Genomic DNA, 19,564 nt, shown 5'->3' on the forward strand with positions numbered 1-19,564 from the left:
CTCTCTCCCTTTTACGTCAACTCTCTTCTCCCACTACACCATAGCTTGCACACTTCAATCCTCTTAAGTTACACTGCCTCACATTCATCTTTCCCATCCCTCACTCCTTGCTTCTGCCCTGAACTCCCTTCCCATCTAAATTGGCAAGACCACCGGCTCTGCTTATCTTCAAAGTCCTTCTGAAAGTGAATCTCCTCCGGGAAGCCATCTGAAATTAATTTCCTCTCCTCCCCCCATCTCTAGGATTCTCTCTCCAGGTTATATCCACCACTTTAGTGCCCTCTCGGGGTCGCACCTGCAGAGTTTCCAGTACTCTACCAGTCTCGGCTATGGGAGGGAGAGTCAAGCAAAGGCCTGTCCGTTCCATTCCTAGCTTGGCCAGTGGCTAGAGAGTGGAAGGCAATCTGCTACAAGTCAAAATTCACCCGTGCTGTGCAGCAGCAGCATGGGAGAGAGTCGAGGGTGGAGACTCAAGTTTACCACGTGGAAGGAGGCAATGGTAAACCACTTCCGTATTTTTACCAAGAAAACTCTATGGATACCCGACCAGAACAATTGCAGATGGAGAGCGGGGCGCTGTGGGAGAAATGTGTCCGTGGTGTCGCTATGGTGCAGAAACGACTTGAGGGCATTAGACAAGACAAGACTACCTGAGTATTTCTCCACACGACTATACACTTGGACGTGTTAGCACATACTTGTGAACTATGAAGCAGTGTGCCTAGTGGAAAGAGCATGGGCCTGGGAGTCAAAAGGATGTAGAGTTCTAATCCCAGCTCCTCCATTTGTCTGCTGTGTAACCTTGGGAAAGTCACTTCTGTGCCTCAGTTACCTCATCTATAAAATGGACATTAAGACTGTGAGCCCCATGTGGGACAGGGACTATGTCCAACCTGATTAGACTGCATCACAATAAGTGTTTCACCAATACCATCATTAGTATTATTATTATTGCTTATATCCATCTGTGACATTTTGGTACATCTTGACTTACATACCTTACACCCCATCTTCTGAACACTTTTGAAATTACATCTCCTCCAGGCAGCCTTCCCAGTGAATTTTTAATTTTCCACCTACTGTCCTCAGCTGTTCTGAACCACTTTTGACCAACAAGGTCACAGGCCTAGCAGAGGTCTAGACCCTGATCCAGTGTACTTTGGAATAATCTGAGAGGGGACTGGCTTCTCTGCCAAGCTCTCCTGAGAACAAGAGTGAAAGGAAGTCGGAGCGTGGAGAGCTTCCTGTAGGCCATAAGGTGCGCAGCTTGGCCGTTTTCCTAGTCACAGTCAGAAGCAGCGTGGCTTAGTGGAAAGAGCACGGGCTTGGGAGTCAGAGGTCGTGGGTTCTAATACCGGCTCTGCCACTTATCTGCTGTGTGACCTTGGGCAAGTCACTTCCCTTCTCTGTGCCTCGGTTACCTCATCTGTAAAAATGGGGATTAAACAATGTGAGCCCCACGAGGGACAATCTGATTACCCTGTATCTACCCCAGCGCTTAGAACAGTGCTCTGCACATAGTAAATATTTTTTTAAGAGAAGCAGTGTGGCTCAGTGGAAAGAGCACGGGCTTGGGAGTCAGAGGTCATGGGTTCGAATGCCGCCTCTGCCACGTCCCAGCTTTGTGACTGTGGGCAAGTCACTTAACTTCTCGGTGACTCAGTTACCTCATCTGTAAAATGGGGATTAAGACTGTGAGCCTCACGTGGGACAACCTGATTACCCTGTATATACCCCAACACTTAGAACAGTACTCTGTATATAGTAAGCACTTAACAAATACCAACATTATTATTATTAATAAAAGATCCTGGACTAAAAGGGAAGCTAGAGAGGGTTAATTAGAGTGGGCTCCTGTCTTGTCTTATGGTGCCGTAGAGGAGCAGCATGGCTCAGTGTAAAGAGCCTGGGCTTTGGAGTCGGAGGTCATGAGTTCGAATCCCAGCTCTGCCACTTGTCAGCTGTGTGACTGTGGGCAAGTCACTTAACTTCTCTGTGCCTCAGTTACCTCATCTGTAAAATGGGGATTAAGACTGTGAGCCCCACGTGGGACATCCTGATTCCCCTGTGTCTACCCCAGCGCCTAGAACAGTGCTCGGCACATAGTAAGCGCTTAACAAATACCAGCATTATTATTATTATTATTATCTCTGACGCATAGTGACACCACGGACACATCTCTCCCAGAACACCCCACCTCCATCTGCAATCGTTCTGGTAGTGAAATCTCCGGAGAGTTTTTTGGTAAAAATATGGAAGTGGTGTACCACTGCTTCCTTCCAGGCAGTAAATTTGAGTCTCTGCCCCTGACTCCCTCCGATGCCGCTGCTACCCAGCACAGGTGAGTTTTGACTTGTAGCAGATTGCCTTCCACTTGCTAGCCTCTGCCCAAGCTAGGAACAGAAATGCCTCTGCTCAACTCTCCCTCCTGTAGTTGAGACTGGTAGAGTACTGGAAACTCTCTAGTTGCAATCCTGAGGGGAAGAATGGACTCTAACAGCACCCAGTTTCTTAGCTTTTTCCCCCAGTTTAATAACTGGGCATTTGGCATCTGCTAATCAAATCCTAAGCTTGGCCCCATCCTGTTTTAAACATCAGTGGGTGTAAACACTACCTTGCACCATCCTGGAGTTAGTATTTTCTGTTGTGATGTCCTCCCATCTATGTTTCTAATTAAACCCTAACATTCACCTGGTTCAGCCATGGTTTCTGGGGCTTCCACTCTCAGATCCTGCATAGAATACTTAATTCCATATCTTCTTTATTGGTCCCAAATATAGGATAGCTGTTTTTGAGCCTCATTTATGGCTACACAGAACTTTTGATGTCCTGGGAAAAAAGGCTTCACTGGAGTCTAATAGAAACCTCAGCTCTTGGCTACTATGTACAACTCCCCCTCCTGTAAACTTAAGTACATATTTTTTCACTCTATTCCTACTTCCTACTTGCATTTCATCATTTAATGTGCTCTCTCAAGTGTTAAGCACAGTGCTCTGCACACAGTAAGTGTGCTTAAGATTACTTGAATGATTGATACCCTATTCCTTAAGTACTCCATTTTTCCTTCTTCCTTCTAATAAGAATAATAACAATAATTATGGTACTTGTTAACTGCTTACTATGCACCCAGCCCCATACTAAGCACTGGGGTAGATACAATCAAATCAGGTTGGACAGTCTCTGTCCCATATGGGGCTCGCAGTCAATCTTAATCCCCATTTTACAGATGAGGGAACTGAGGCCCAGAGAAGTGAAGAGACTTGCCCAAGATCACACAGCAGACAAGCAGGAGAGCCAGGATTAGATCCCAGGACTTTCTGACTCCCAAGCCCATGCTCTATCAACTACACCATGCTGTTGCTTCTAACTGTAAATTAAATTAGTGTCAGTCTCCTCCATTAGACTGTAAGCTCCTGAGGGCAGACTACTAACTCTATAGTACTATCTCAAGCACTTAGAACGGTACACTGCACCCTATAAGTGTTTAATAAACACCATTGTTTAATAAGCTAACATGGTTTTACATTCAGTGAAAGCTTTAAGCAGTTGTAAGTAGTTCCATTATTAGAACAAATTTGGCTTTTCCTATTTATGGAAACAGAGTTAAATCACTATAATATCATTCAAACATTAGAACCCCAGAAGCATTAGCGTCTTCAATTCCTAGAGTTCAAGGCATTGTCCAAGCCTAGAGAGAGGAGAAATTGCCCCCAGAGGTTTTCAGGTGAGCATGAAGTCATTCATTGTTTTTTGCCCCATTCACCCACCTTCTGGGCAGGATTCCTAGCCCTAGATCATCCCAAATCTCTGCTTCATCCTGCAAGTCTCCAAACACCCCAAACTTAGTTTTTCTGGTCTCTTAGCTCTTCAAAGAAGCAGTGTGGCTTAGTGGAAAGATGAGAGGATGTGGGTTTTAATCCCGGCTCCACCACTTGTCTGCCTTGTGACCTCGGATGAGTCACTTTACTTCGCTGTGCTTCAGTTACCTCATCTGTAAAATGGGCAGACTGTTAGCCCCACATGGGGCAACCTGATTACCTTGTATCTACCCCAGCGCTTAGAACAGTGCTTGGCACATAGTAAGCACTTCACAAATACCATAATTATCATTATTTTGATTCAAAACCCATCTGTCACTCTTCTATGCCCTAACCCACTGACCCACCCCCCGGAGTCCCACCCACTTGGCACTGCTGTAATACAATGAGAAGTTGGCACCTATTCCCCAAGCTGTCCTGTTGATGTAGTCAGTGGGATTACGTTTATCTGTGGAAACTGAAGATGGTAAACAAACAGATCCCCAGTCAGGTGAAATGCCAATATTGAATCAATAGTCCTCTTTCACAAGCCCCACATATCAACCAACTTCTCACCAAATAAAAGCCTAAACACAAACAAATAAATGCTCACATTAGCATCGCCACTGTCTTTAAACAATCCTTTCATCTGATCTCTCAGGTTCCTCTCTTCCTTGACAATGACCATTCCCAGATAACTGGTTGTTCCTGTCTCCTAGGGCTGAAATCGGAAGGCTTTTCAAGTTTCTCTAAGCCTTCGTTAAGTAGCAGAGTCTAGTCTGAGCATCTATCAGCACACTCTGGTCTCATTAGCTCAAGAACACTTTGCCTAATTATCTCTGCCACTTTACTCTCTATTGTCCAGTCAAGCATCTGAGCCCAGCATTTGTGAATTCAGGACTGTCCTGATCTGGCTAAGCATGGCCTACTTCCTTCCACAGGTCAGAATCTAGTTTCTTCCTCCCCACTGAACCTCAAGGCCCTGACCCAGGACCGAATTACTGTGCAACTCCCTCTGCAATGAAAACATGAAAGATGCCTTGGCAAAAGACATCACTTTTCTTCACCCCAGGTCTATTGACATCTAAAATCTAATATAAAAGTTAAAAAAATTGCAAATAGGAAATGTCAAAGAAATACAAGAACAGCCAAAGAAAGAAATTCACCTTATTTGAAATCACTCCGTGTTTCGAGAGATATGATGAGACAGATGCTCATCTTCGTTTTGAGTGTTTCCAAAATATGTGTCCAATGTTGTCCATTGAAATATCAATGTATCACATTGAACAAAGTCCAAACGATTTTGAGATTAAAGGAGTTAGGGAACAGTTTTTCCTTTAAAATAATCTCACCTCCACTTCAGAGGTGAAATTAATTGAATAGGTTTAAAAAAAGTAAACCAATTTTTTTTTCAGACACTAAGGAAAAGGGTTACATGAACCACTAAATGCTTCAGTCCTGTCACACTGAACTTACTTTCAACAAATGACCCATCTTGGGAGGGTAAAGCAATAAGCCAGACTTTCTACATGGAAGAAACTGTCCTACATAAATAGAATGAAATTTAAAAAGGACCTACAGAAGCAGTTTGGCCTGGTGGAAAGAGTACAGCCTGGGATTCAGAAGAACTGCTTCTAATCCCAGTGCTCCCACTTGTTCACTGTGTGACCTTGGGCACATCATTTAACTTTTCCCCAGTTCCCTCATCCTAAAAAGGAGATTCAGACTGTGAGCCCCATGTGGGACATGGAGTGTGTCCAAACTGAATAGCTTGTATCTACCCCAGCACTTAGTACAGTGTCCGGCACACAGCAAACACTTAACAAATACCATAAGAAAAAAAAACCAACAAAGAATAGGCCAAGTAAGATTTGAGGGCAAAACAAGCACAGATAGAAAATGGAATGAGACCAGCTGAGTACAAATACTTCTAAACAAAAAAATCAACTCGGGAGTGATAGTTGACCAGAATTTGGATATGTCAGCAATGTAGTGCTTCTGTGAAAGCCAGAACAGCCCTGGGATGTCAACCAGACTGTGACATGAAAGTGTGTGGAAGTAATCTCCTCAATATAATCTGCACTGGGCAGAAATCTGAGTACTGAATCCAGTCATCACACTTTATACCAGACTTAGAGAAGCCAGAGAGGGTCTTTAGAAGAACAAGTTAAAGCAGATGGACGAGAGTGATGGGAAATGGATCCTCGAGGAGAGGTTAAAGAAACAAGGGTTTAGATCCGAAGAAAAGAATGCTACAGGGAAAATTTAATAACTCTCTTCTAGTAGATGAAGGATTTTATGGGGAGGGTGGTGATCAGCAGCTCTCAATGTCCACTGTGATCTGAACATGGAAAAATTAAAGCTGAAATTCAAGTGGGAAAGACTCATATTCTGCTAAAGAACACTTAAACTGGCAGACTGATGGAACGTTGGAATAGGCTACAAGGTAGGTTGTAGAATCTCAATCCCTGGAGACCTTTAAGGAAAAAAAATGGATATCCATCTAACTTTGATGTTTTAGTCATTCACCTGCCTGGGGAAAAAGAAGCCAGTCAAAATGCTTCCTGGAAGTTCCTTTCAGGTGTTTGATTCATGACTTTGCTACTCTCTGGGAGTTGGTTAAGGACCTTAGGAAACTACATTAACTAGTTCAGACCCTCAGGGGTTCATCATCATCACAAGCATTTGTCAAACACCCACTCTGTGCAAAGCACCTCGTATATCACGATTCATAGGCACTAGATGCTTCCAGAGTAGCTTGAAAAAGATTCCAAAAGTTGTCAATTTACTACCCACGTACAGTCTGCCCACCCAAAAGAGCACACTTAAAACATTAGAATCTTAAATCTCAATGGCTTTAATTTTCCTCTCATATGATATAATTCCCAGGATTCAGAACAGAAACCAACAGGACAATCACAAGGGAACCTAGACATCGGAATCACAGAGTGCCTCAGGAATTTGGTAATAAACTCATTTCGCTGAAAGAGTGCTAAATGGTTAGCTATAGCACTGAGCTTTCAAGAGTGCACCTGATTCTTACAAAGAGGAAGGGAAATTTGTCAGAGATTAAGGGTCTAACCCATCCGGTGAGTGAGAATAATAAAAGGCTTTGTTCCAAAGTACTTTTCCCAGATTTCAGCAGATTAAAATTACTTTAGCTAAAAAAGGCAACAACGAAACACCTAGGGTCCCGAGGACCCAGAGGATTAACAGGATAGTTATTTGGGGCTTAAACTCTCTTGGCATTAAAATGTATGAAATTCAACTTTGCATAAAAATTGCTTGAACAAATAGAATGCATGACCTATGATCATAAAAATAGACTATCCATCACTGAAGTCTCTAAGTAAGGGAAAGGGAATTTGCTTCTGATCTTCTTGGAAACTCTTTCACCTCAACCAGCTTGGAATTTTATCCGATCTTTTAGTCAGTCAATCATGGTGCTGCTGGATATCAAAAATTATGCCCTGAACACCCACATACAAGTAAGCAGGCAAGGAGAGTGTACACTCTGCAGGAATACTCAGCATAATCAGCCCAGAATTATGGGCTGACAATAATCATGAGGATTATTACATTACACCAGAGAAACATATAGGCAAAGGTCTTCAAAATAATGATAATACTTTGTGCAGAGCACTGTACTCTGAGCTTGGGAGAGTACAACAGAGTTGGTAGACACATTCCCTGCCCACAACGATAGAGAAGTTAATCAGATATTAATATAAAGAAATAAATTACAGATACGTAAATAATGACAATAATGATAGCAATACTTGTAAAGTGATAAACTCCATACTAAGTGCTGGCATAAACACATATTAATTAGGTCAGAGTCCCCATCCCTCTTGGGGCTTACAGTCTTTAGGAGGAGGGAAAAGAGCCAGTGAATCTTCATTTTACAGATGAGGAAACTGAGGCCCAGAGAAATTAAGTGACTTTTCCTAGGTCACACAGTAGGCAAGTGGTGGATCTGGGATTTAAACCAGGTTCTCTGACTCTTAGGTCCGTGATTTTTCAGCTATGCTAAACTATGAGAAGTAGTGAGGCTCAGTGGAAAGAGCTCCAACTTGGGAGTCAGAGGTTGTGTGTTCTAATCCCGTCCCCGCCGCTTGCCAGCTATGTGACTTTGGGCAAGTCACTTAACTTCTCTGTGCCTCAGTTACTTCATCTGTAAAATGGGGATTAAAACTGTGACCCCCAGGTGGGACAACCTGATCATCTTGTCTCTGCCCCCAGGGCTTAGAACGGTGCTTTGCACATAGTAAGCGCTTAAAAAAATACCACCCTTATAACTTTCCCAACAGTGCAAAGTAGATTAGAACAGTCCAACAAGACCAGCACATCCGTTGGAACACCTGACCAAAAGTGGAAGCGATGTAGCATGAGGCTTCAGATCAATTTCAAGGTCCAGAGACTACTGGTCATAGCCAATCTATTAACTGTTGGGACCCCTATCTGACACCTATGGTTTTATGAGCAGTTTCCTCAAAGTCTGATAAAAACCTCACCGAAGAACTCAAGTGCAGCTGTTCTCCTCCAAGAGGCCTCTCCTGACTCATAATTATAATTGTGCATTTGTTAAGCGCTTACTACATGCCAGGCACTGCACTAAGGTGCTGGAGTGGATACAAGCAAGGTGGGTTGGACACAGTCCCTGTTTCACTTGGGCCCTCACGGTCTCAATCCCCATTTTCCAGATGAGGGAACCGAGGCACAGAGAAGTAAAGTGACTTGTCCCAAGACTCACAGCAGAAAAGTGGCGGAGCTGCGATTAGAATCTATGACCTTCTGCCTCCGAGGCGAGAGCTCTATGCATTACACCGTGCTGCTTCTTTTCCTTTTCATTTCCTTTATCTACCGTCCCCTCTGTGTTAATAAGGTACTTGGTTGTGTAATGCTCATGCACAGTGATATTTAACCCTGTCCCACAGCACTTCGTGGCTCAGTGGAAAGAGCCCGGGCTTGGGAGTCAGAGGTCATAGGTTCGAATCCCACCTCTGCCACTTGTCAGCTCTGTGACTGTGGGCAAGTCACTTCACTTCTCTGTGCCTCAGTTCCCTCATCTGTAAAATGGGGATGAAGACTGTGAGCCCCACATGGGACAACCTCATTCCCCTCTATCTAGCCCAGCACTTAGAACAGTGTTCTGCACGTAGTACGCGCTTAACAAATACCAACATTATTATTATTATTATGTATTTATCCTTATAATCAGCAATTTTCCCTAATCTAATTTATTTGAATGCCTGTCTCCCCTTCTAGACTTTAAACTACTTGTGGCAGGGATCACGTCTTCCAACTTTAGCCGATTGTACTTTCCCAAATGCTGAGCACAGTGCTCTGCACGCAGTAAGTGCTCAATGAGTATCACTGATCACTTGACAGCTGGAAAGTAACAGTAATGGACACACCAGGCCTACAGCAATAAGAGATACGCTGGTCCGGTTTGAACGGAGAGAAAGCTTGTCCTTCAGGTCACTCAGTCTCTGCAGTCTCAATCAATCAGTCATACTTGAGCGCTTACTCTGGGCAGAGCTCTGTACTAGATACTTGGGAGAATACAACTTAATGACATTTGAAGACGCTGTTCCCGGCCCACAAGGAGCTTACTAATTGAATGGAATGTAACACCTTCAGCAGCAAGACCTTTCAGTACAAAGAGATGATATGCATAGTTTTACATATAGGGGCAGGGAATATAGCATTTACTCAAATGCCCAGAGCGGGTCAAGGACCTTCTGAAACAAAACATCATGGAGAAAAACAGACTTTGAGTTTTTATTCACAAGAGGGCATTTTTTATGATACACGTCTAGAGCCCGCTAAATATTTAAACAACAATATCGTACCAGTATGAAAACTCTCTAAATCACACTATGAGGTTAAAGAGGATATATGAACAGATGTGATCTTATTAAGGCTATAATGCAACCCAGAAACAATCTGTCATATTGGATGGGTATTGTTAAATTATGTCCAACTGCCAGAGCCCAAACAACACAATTACAAACTGCATCACTGTGCTTTTACCCAAAATAGCTAAAGAATATGTAGAGATGGACGTAGAACATTTAGAAAAGTGGTAACCTCCTAATAATCATCGCCACACAACATCCAAGGTCTCACAATTTCTTTTTATGCATGTTTTATTACACTGTCCAACTGTTTCAACACTCTGGTGGCTGAACTTTAATGTGGCTCAGACAGCCCCCAAGTAACATCACCAAATGCTTAACATCTGTGAAAGTTGGACCAGCAAATGCTCTTATTTTTCAGAGGTCACGCTGGCCAGCTTTCCTTAACAATTACTTTACATTTCACAGTTTTTCTTTGCAACTTTTCTTAGGCAAGAAGGTCATTGAGAACTGACTTCACCTAAGAGTCCAGGTTTATTTCAAACTGCAATGGTATGCACCCTCTCAGCCAGTTCAAAACTGAATCCATCTTCAGCTTTTTTCTAAATATTTATATCTTTGATTCTTCTAGTTTTATAATGCTTTAAATGAAACAATGAAAGGGGAAAAAATGAAGTGTGAAGCATTTGGAGTATTTCCCAAGCTATTTCAAAATTTTCAAAGCTCTTTGGTCTCCAGTGATGTTTGATATATTCTTTTTTTTCGTTAAGCGATAGACTGAAAAGCTGATCCTTCCCAAACCTCAGATTCCGAGCATTTCCACATCAGTCGGTCTTGTTTCTCTCTCTAAAGAAAGGAGAGACCATGAGTGTCTAGAACAAAAGGAAATGCTTCTCAGTGGGTCAGTCTAATACTAATGCAATTCCAAGGGAGAAGAAAATTGTGTGTGTGGAACAGCTATGAAAATAAAACCCATTCTCACATTCTCGGGTCCCTAACAAAATTGGGGAGGACCTGGAGCAATCTGTCAGCTGATCTGCCTCTCCCTTCCACACTCAGTTTGGTCAAGTGTGTTTTCACGACTGATTTCAGCTCAAAAAAAAAGGTTAAGGAAATAGGATGTTCGGCCAAACTGGGTCTCTTTGGGTCCAGCTCAGGGTGCCCATGGCGTGGCTCAGTGGAAAGAGCATGGGCTTTGGAGTCAGGGCTCATGAGTTCGAATCCCAGCTCTGCCACTTGTCGGCTGTGTGACTGTGGGCAAGTCACTTAACTTCTCTGGGCCTCAGTTCCCTCATCTGTAAAATGGGGATTAAGACTGTGAGCCCCACGTGGGACAACCTGATTCCCCTATGTCTACCCCAGCGCTTAGAACAGTGCTCGGCACATAGTAAGCGCTTAACAAATACCAACATTATTACTATTAAATAAGTTTGAGCAGCTTTGAACGTTATGGGTAGTATCCAGACCAGTTTTCCTTAACACTGGGGCACCTATTTCAAGGCCACTTGTGTTTCCAGCTGCTGCAGACAGCCATTTGGTTCTCCCGGCAAGATGGAGCACACTTGAAGGCAGAGGGCTTCCTCAGAAAGATTTTGTCAGAAAATGTGGGAGGGGCTAGTGCAAATATTATAGGCTAAACAGATTTGAGCAGCTTGCAAATTTGAAAATAGTTTTAAAAACTTAAGAATTCACTACGACATGCTGAGCTGACATTTTGCCACTTCAAGTTCTACCAAACTTTCAAAATGATTTTCTCAGAAGAGAAATGCAAGCTACTGTGAAGTTTGGGTCGCCTTCTCTAACCAAGAGCAATGTGTGTATTCCTATCACATCTCTTCTCTCTCCATCCATTTCTGCAGAGGACCTTCTTTTTCCAGAGCAGTGTATCCTATAAAGCAAAATAATGTTCCATGATGAAGCTTGATTTTAAAGAGTAAGTTCAATTCTGCAGGAATATAAGGGGGAAAAGTGGTGTAAACCTGTTCACATCCCATTCTAGTGTACACCAATCCCCAAATATCTAGACATATAGAAATGTCAAAATTTGCAAGAACTGAATTCATTTCTGTAATTGGAGAACCATTTCTTCAGAGAGAGGCAGTTGAGTAACTTCCCGCTTAGACTGAGAAAGACCAATCAAATTGAGAAAGAAGGCCAAATAATAGAGGAAATTTGATATATTCTTTCCTTGGCAAGAGGAAAAGATTCAAGTAGGCAAAGAAAAAGTATATACTAATTTAAAACCTCAAAATATGGAAACTTTTTTTAAACCTCCTCAGCCTTTAATATTTTCATACACACCTTCATTCATTAGCCCCACACTAACATCTGAAAATATATGAAAGCTCATTAGTGAAAGTGGCAGGTGAGAACCATTGTTTCATTGAAAAATGTAACATTGATAATAACAACCCTAACCCTATATAAGTGTTTACTATATACAAGATGTGCCTGGTTGCTTCTAGCAAACTCTATCCTATTTTCACATAGTTGATGCACACTTTTTTGATGCCATTTGGCTAGTTTGAGTGGTGCTACATGTTATAATACAGAACTGCTGGGTGAAAAGTCTCCTGAAAAAAACACATGCAGCCCATCTAGTAATCTCACATTTTCTGGTGGATTCATATCATATCTACATTCATCCCGGTCCCTTCTCTGTACATTTCTTGGGCAATAGAAATGACACCAGAAAGCACATACAGTGGTGCCTCTCCGATACAACTCAAGTACACTATGAATAAGGCCTCACTATCAAAAATGATTAGCATTAATTTTCTAATAAAACCATTCACATACACATCCTCCTTAGTATTTGTGCATTTGGGGTGCTAAAAAGTAAATTGCAGATGTATGAAGCTGGTGAAAAAGTGATTGGGTTTTACAAAGGATTTCTGTACTATCTATGCTTGTTCCATCTACATGCTCTTCAAATTCAAACTGCATGCTATTACCAACATATCACACATATTTAGTAACCTCATACACATGATGTCATCACAGAACGCAAGAGTCATTTTGGCCCGACATTTTGGTTTCTAGCAGAACAGGAATATAATAATAATAATAATGTTGGTATTTGTTAAGCACTTACTATGTGCAGAGCACTGTTCTAAGCACTGGGGTGGATTCAGGGTAATCAGATTGTCCCACATAAGGCTCACAGTCTTCATCCCCATTTTATAGATAAGGGAACTGAGGCCCAGAGAAGTAAAGTGACTTGCCCACAGTCACACAGTTGACAGGGGGCAGAGGCGGTATTCGAACCCATGACCTCTGGCTCCCCAGCCCGTGCTCTTTCCACTGAGCCATGCTGCTTCTCTATCACTTTGCTGCCAGATATCATCACCAAAAGATTGCCTAGCATCAAAATGAGGTTACTTCCTGTTCCTCGTTCTTCCTCCTGATCCCACTTATTCACAGCACTCACGTACATATCTGTATACTCGGCTGCTTCTCCTATCTGTAATTTATTTTAATGTCTGTCGCCCCCACTATATTATAAATTCCAGGATCATGTCTACCAACTCTATTGTATTACACTATCCCATGCACATAGAATAGTGCTGTGCACTCAGTAAGCACTTAACAAATATCACTGATTGATTGATTGATTACAAATATTTTTTGTCTATTTGTCCATTTGCCCCACTAGATTGTAAGACTTGGAGGACAGTGATCATGTATCTTGCTGGTCGTACTCTGTCAGGCATTTAATACAGTGCTTTGCACTCAAATAACATTGATGATGATAACCATTGCCTAAGGGAAAAAGCACAGGCCTGGGAGTCAGAGGCCCTGGGTTCTAATCCTGGCTCTGCTACTTACCTGCTGTGTGACCTAGGGCAAATCACTTAACTTCTCTGTGCCTCAGCTCCCTAATCTGCAAAGTGCGGATTCAGTACCTGATTTCCCTCCTACTTGGACTGTGAGTGCCACATGGAATCTGATTATCTTGAATCTACCCCAGCACTTTGTACGGTGTTTAGCCATATAGTAAGAACTTAATAGCATTATTATTATAATCTAGCAGTCATATGATGATATCATTACTACTGTTAAAATCATCATATGACTGCTAGATTATAGCACCCACATCCTACTCCTTAGGGCAATTTGGGAGTAGCGCAGTTCTGCAGCAAATGCTCGAGCCGAGCTCGTTCAAGGACACCTTCTCTGACTGCAGCTACCAAAAGAGGGAAAAACATCCTGTCCCAGTCTTATCAGGCCCAGGACCCAAGTAAATTATGCGTGTGTGGGAGCATCCCAGAGGTTTCCATGAGCTCCAAGAGATATCAGTAGGGTCCAGACAGAATCAACCCCTCCAGGACCCCGGAGGGGCCCAAGAATCTAACCAGAAGGATCTCTGACCTGGACACTGATTCATACCAGAATGAACTCACTAGGCTGGATTGCAGCCTAGGAGGCTTCAAAATGATGGTAGTTATGGTATTTGTTAAGCACTTATTATGTGCCAGCCACTGTACTAAGCACTGGGGTGGATACAAGCAAATCAGGTTCAACATAGTCCCTGTCCCATATGGGGTTCACAGTCTCAATCCCCATTTTACAGCTGAGGTAACTGAAGTTCAGAGAAGTAAAGCGACTTGCCCAAGGCCACACAGCATACAGGTGGTGGAGCCAGGATTGGAACCCTTGATTTTCTGACTCCCAGGCCTGCACTCTATCCATTACACCATGATGCCAGTATCTTCATAACATCACTAAAATCTGCCTCTTCTCCATCCAAACTACCTCATTAATGCAAGCACTTGTCCAATCCTACCTCGATTATCGAATCAACCTCCTACTGACCTCCCTGCCTTCTCTCTCCTCTCCGGTCCAGACTCCACTCTGCTGCTGAATCATTTTCCTTCAAAAATGTTTCAACCATGTTTCCCCACTCCTCAAGAAACGCCAGTGGTTGCCCATCCACCTCCACATCAAACAAAAACTTACCATTGACTTCAAAGGACTCAATCAACTTGCCTCCTCCTACCTCACCTCACTACTCTCCACAACCAACCCGCACACTTCATTCCTCTACTGCTAACCTTCTCACTGTACCTTGATCTCATCTATCTCAACACCGACCTCTCACCGTCAACCTAACTCTGGCATGGAATGCCCTCCCTTCCCATATCAGACAGATAATTGCTCTCCCCCACTTCAAAGCCTTCCTGAAGGCACTTATCCTCCAAAACGTTTTCCCTACGAAAGCCCTCCTCCCCTCATGTCCCACTCCCTTCTGCATCACCCTGACTTGCTTCCCTGCGTTTGTCCTCCCTCCCATCCCCACAGGACATATGTATATATCGGTAATTTATTTATGTATATTAATGTTTGCCTCCCCTTCTAGACTATTAGCTTACTGTGGCCAGGGAATGTGTGTTTGTTGTAGTGTTATCCTCTCCCACGAGCTTAGGTTAGTGTTTTGCACACAGTAAGCACTCGATAAATACGATTGATTGAATTAATGAATGCTTCCCTAAGCCACTCTATGCTAAGCCATGGGGTAAGTACAAGTTATTTAGTGGAAAGAGCATGGGGCTCAGGCAGGACACCTGGGTTCTAGTCCTGGCCTGCCATTTTCCTGCTGTAATTACCTTGGGCAAGACACTTAACTTCTCTGGGCCACAGCTTCACTCACCTGTAAAATAGGGGTGTCCGCTGTCCCGTTGTCTGTTGACCCGTTGTCCCTTCTTAAGAGTGTGAGCCACTCGTGGGACAGGGACTGCGTCCAAACTGATTATCATGCATCTACACCAGGATATAGTGCTTGGTATATCATAAGCGCTTAATAAACACCATAAAAAAACACACAAGTCTCTGTAACAAATAGAGGGGTCGCAATCTAAGAGGTGGGGCAAGTAGATGTCTTTTCTCCATTTTACAGATGAGAAAACCAAAACTCAGCAAGTTTAAGTGACTTGCCCAAGACCACAGAGCAGGAGGGTGGCAGAAACGATTAGAACTTGGCCCTCCCCATGCTACTTCCACTACCTCACCCTGCCTCCTAAAGAATACATCACGCCAGCCCACAAGATGTCTGCAGTATTTTCCATGGCTTCCATGATTTTTATTTTTTTTAATCTAATGATATATGTTAAGCACTTACTATGTGCTAGGGGCCATACTGAGTGCTGGGGAAGATCAAGGATAATCATGTGGAACACAAGTCTCTGTCCCACATTGGGCTGATAGTCTTACTCCCCATTTTACGGATGAGGTAACCGGGGCACAGAGAAGTTAAGTGACCAGCCCATGGTCACACAGCAAACAAGTTGCTGAGCAAACCTTGGCCAGGGCTAATGTCAGAAAGGCACAATTCCTTTTATTGCTAACAACCTGGCTAGGTATTCTGTCTCACAAATTAAACCAACTTCACCCCTGCTTTTTAGTTGCCCTCATTTCTGAGGGAAGAGGAGACATGTTTAGCATACTGCCATTTTTAACGATTATTATGATTTTACTAGAGACCAAGTGAGAAGACTGATCGATCTTACTTGATCAAAGCTTACTTCTCACCAACAAGTTTCAGCCAGTCTCTATTTCCTCACTTGACTGGGAAATTGCTGAGGGAAAATAAATTAATCAGTTAATCCTATAGTTACTTTCTGTGAGCCATTCTGAAGACACATGTGCCTCTATCTCTCTATGTAAGGCCTACGCTTCTGGAGCTGCTTCCTCCAGGAGGCTACGAGAAACCTAACATCACGTAAATACTGATTGCAACCTACTTCACCGGAATGTGTCTTCAGTATTACAGCTGCGACTCCACAAATGCTAAGTGTCGCCACGAATCCAGCTGCATCAGCATTTCTAGTCTATGATAAGATTGGTTTGTTTGTTTTCCAAATGTGATTAGCCAACTAGGAGAGTTCTGAGCAGGAAAAGCACCCCACTAGGCTACCCTACCTTGGGACGTGATGCTGTGTGGGTGGTTGGTGAATATCTCGCTTCTATTATTTAAAAAAAGAAATGATGTAAAAGGCAGAGGAAAGGAATATAACTACAGCCCATTCTAAAAGCTGCGTTTATTGTATTTTATTTTAGAAATGTATGCATTATGTATGGCTTTACATAAATGGTTTTATAGAATCTCCTAAATGATTTACCATGAGGCATGTGTTGATTAGAATCACAGCTTATTTAAAGGAGACTTGTTTACCCCACAGCCTTTAATGCATCGAGACATGTTTCAACCTAACAGTGACACCGGTAAACCAAAGTTACTGATCTACCTAGTGAGTTATAAAACTTGTAACATGCCGTAAACAGCTCTGTCATTTTATTTAGCATATTGCATTGTGTGAGATGCCTTATTTATCTAGTGGTAAATCTTTATGTATCAAAAATGCTACAGAAGGCACAACAAATAAATTACCAACAGACACTAACATCTGACTAGTTAATCAAACAAATAGGACATGTAACAAAGAGAAAAGCTATAAATATTGACAACAAGCTGCTTCAGTCACAAAAACATTCAATACTTCAGTTCTCAAGTGTGAGTTTTATATCAGTCCCCTGGAAACAGTTTGTATCCTCCAATAAATTTTTACAGTTGATTCACCTGCCTGATACCCTTCAGCCATTTCCTTCAGAAGCTGTCAAACCCGCCAACTATAATATATGGCCCGACCAACAAGAACAGCTGTAGCCATTCTCTCGGCTGGTTCCTGTACCCTGTTCTGCATAAAATAATACATCAAGATTAATTGATTTCCCGTCAGTCTCACAGAACAGAAAATTAATTTTCATGTAGCTATTTTCCCCAGCATATGAATTTTGTACATGGCAAGTAATTTAAGTTTTTAATTATTCATGAGCAATGGGGGGTGAGTGAGTTGGGTAGGGGAGGGTGTGTGTGAGTGTGTGTGTCGGGGGGACCGGGGGGCCGCGGGAGGGTGGTACACGAAACATGATGAAGTGAGCTTATGAAAACCCCAAGGCCAACGCCTGGGCCCTGGCTTGTGCTGAGGCAACAATAGCATTCACTAATGCCCATATAAATAATATATGTATTAACATACATCTTAGTACAACACCAATTTCTCTCACTCTGACCTAAAACTACCAGGTCATGCAGGAGTACTTTGTCAAAGTCTCTGTGTTGGTTACATATGACACCCTGCGGGGGGAAATGCTGAACATGTCAGCCATATTGGCTTGACCTCTGAGAGCACCCAGAGCACGCACGTGTCCAGAGCACGAGGGGAAGGTAAATTAATGGTCAGTGTTTGAGTGGGACAGAAGTGAAAGCCGCTAATCAGCCAGGTGCTCTCTCAGCAAGTCCTCCCTTTGCAGGTGACATTGACTTGTGGAAAAGAAAAATGTCACAGGGAAAATAGGAGGGAAGCGCTTGGCTTGCTTTAGTCTAATCTTTTAGAGACACTCTGCCCAGCCCCAACGAAACATTCAGCCTCTTCAAATAAGGGAAATCTACCCGAGTGCCCAGATCCAACAAATTTGCTGAGCGGCAAATGAAAACGCTCCCACAGTAGCTATTGGGAAATTTCCTTGACATGCTCTACATAAATTGTACAGTAGGCAAATGTTGTGTAGATCATTTCTAGGTGCAGAATCTGTCCAGAACACCTCAAAAGAACGCTCTTCCATATCCCAGGCAGCGCTGGAGCCATTTCGTCATTGACTATTTATTCACTCTATCCTTCTAGCTAAAGTAATGGTACTTCCTGTGAAATTATGGCATGTCTACAAAAATGGATCTTTTCCATGTTAAGGGAAAAGTTAAGTGGCCCAGTAGAAAGAGCACAGGCCTGGGAGTCAGAGGACCTGAGTTCTAATCCCAGTTCTATCACATGTCTGCTGTGTGACCTTGGGCAGGTCACTTAACTTCTTTATGCTGAAGATTCTTAATCTGTGAATACTGAGCCCCACATGGGACATGAATTGTGTCCATCCTGATCAGCTTGTATCCTGGTACAGTACTTGACCCATAGTAAGAGCTTAACAAATACTGTAATTATTACTATACTGTAATTATTACTACTCCAGCATTTAGTACAATGCCTGGCACACAATAAGCACTTAATAAATAAATAATAATAAAGACAGGGTCAACTTTTGGGTCTTTCTCAGTGTGGTGGGGGCATTTTTCTCTGTAAAGCGTGCAATATGAACATAGGACAAAAAGAAGTTACTATAAACTTTCAAGCAAATAATAAAAATGTTCAATTATAACTTTAGCCTGGATCCTGGGCAGTGAACTGCCAATATTATTACTGTGACCATGCTACATGCTGGTAGCACCGGCATTAAAGTTTTTCCAATGTTCCCATTATAAAACCTGCTTTCCAGGGGTTTATAACACTGTTGTAAAAACTTACTTCACACACAGAAACTTGGCAACCGTGCACTGAGTGGGGCATGGGGATTTTTAATACCGTTTCGGGATGGAGATCCCGGGTTATGTTTCTATTACCTAGATGGCCACATATTTAACAGTTACCTGACCCATCTTGTCAAATATTTAATTGTTATTATTGCTGTATGGCTAGGGTGGGCAAGAAAGCCACTTTTGATGGTTTTATGGGGTTTCTGTGGAAAGAGAGGGTTAGTCTTTGTGTCACTGTTAAAAAGGGACAAGAAAATTAAATGCAGCATTGATAGACCAGCAACAAAGACTCACCTTGAGAGCCCCCACACATACGCAAATCCTTTCACTCATGACACACCCCAGTGTTGGGATACATGTCTGTTCCTCTCTAATCTCCTGGAGACAGTCACTGAAAAGAGTCACTCAGGCCTAGTGAAAATGTGTTAAAACACAGGCACCGTGGAATTTAGGGAGCACTCGACCGATTTTTCTGAAGCATTCAAAGCGCAAGATACATTTGGCAGTAGCTCACCTTGCTGAATGTTTTTTTAAAGAATTAAAAG

General features: G+C 42.7%; 1 protein-coding gene and 1 non-coding gene across 2 annotated transcripts in view; one reads left to right on the plus strand and one right to left on the minus strand.

Annotated features, from left to right (window-relative positions):
* LRMDA (leucine rich melanocyte differentiation associated) overlaps positions 1–19,564 on the minus strand; it is a 1,142,364-nt gene that overhangs the window by 789,741 nt on the left and 333,059 nt on the right. The window lies entirely within an intron of this gene.
* LOC114810676 lies at positions 278–415 on the plus strand. The gene has a single exon (XR_003758371.1). It is a non-coding gene; the product is annotated as a small nucleolar RNA SNORA7 (small nucleolar RNA).

This window comes from Ornithorhynchus anatinus, chromosome 3 (assembly GCF_004115215.2).
Source record: "Ornithorhynchus anatinus isolate Pmale09 chromosome 3, mOrnAna1.pri.v4, whole genome shotgun sequence".
NCBI classification, from domain to species: domain Eukaryota; kingdom Metazoa; phylum Chordata; class Mammalia; order Monotremata; family Ornithorhynchidae; genus Ornithorhynchus; species Ornithorhynchus anatinus.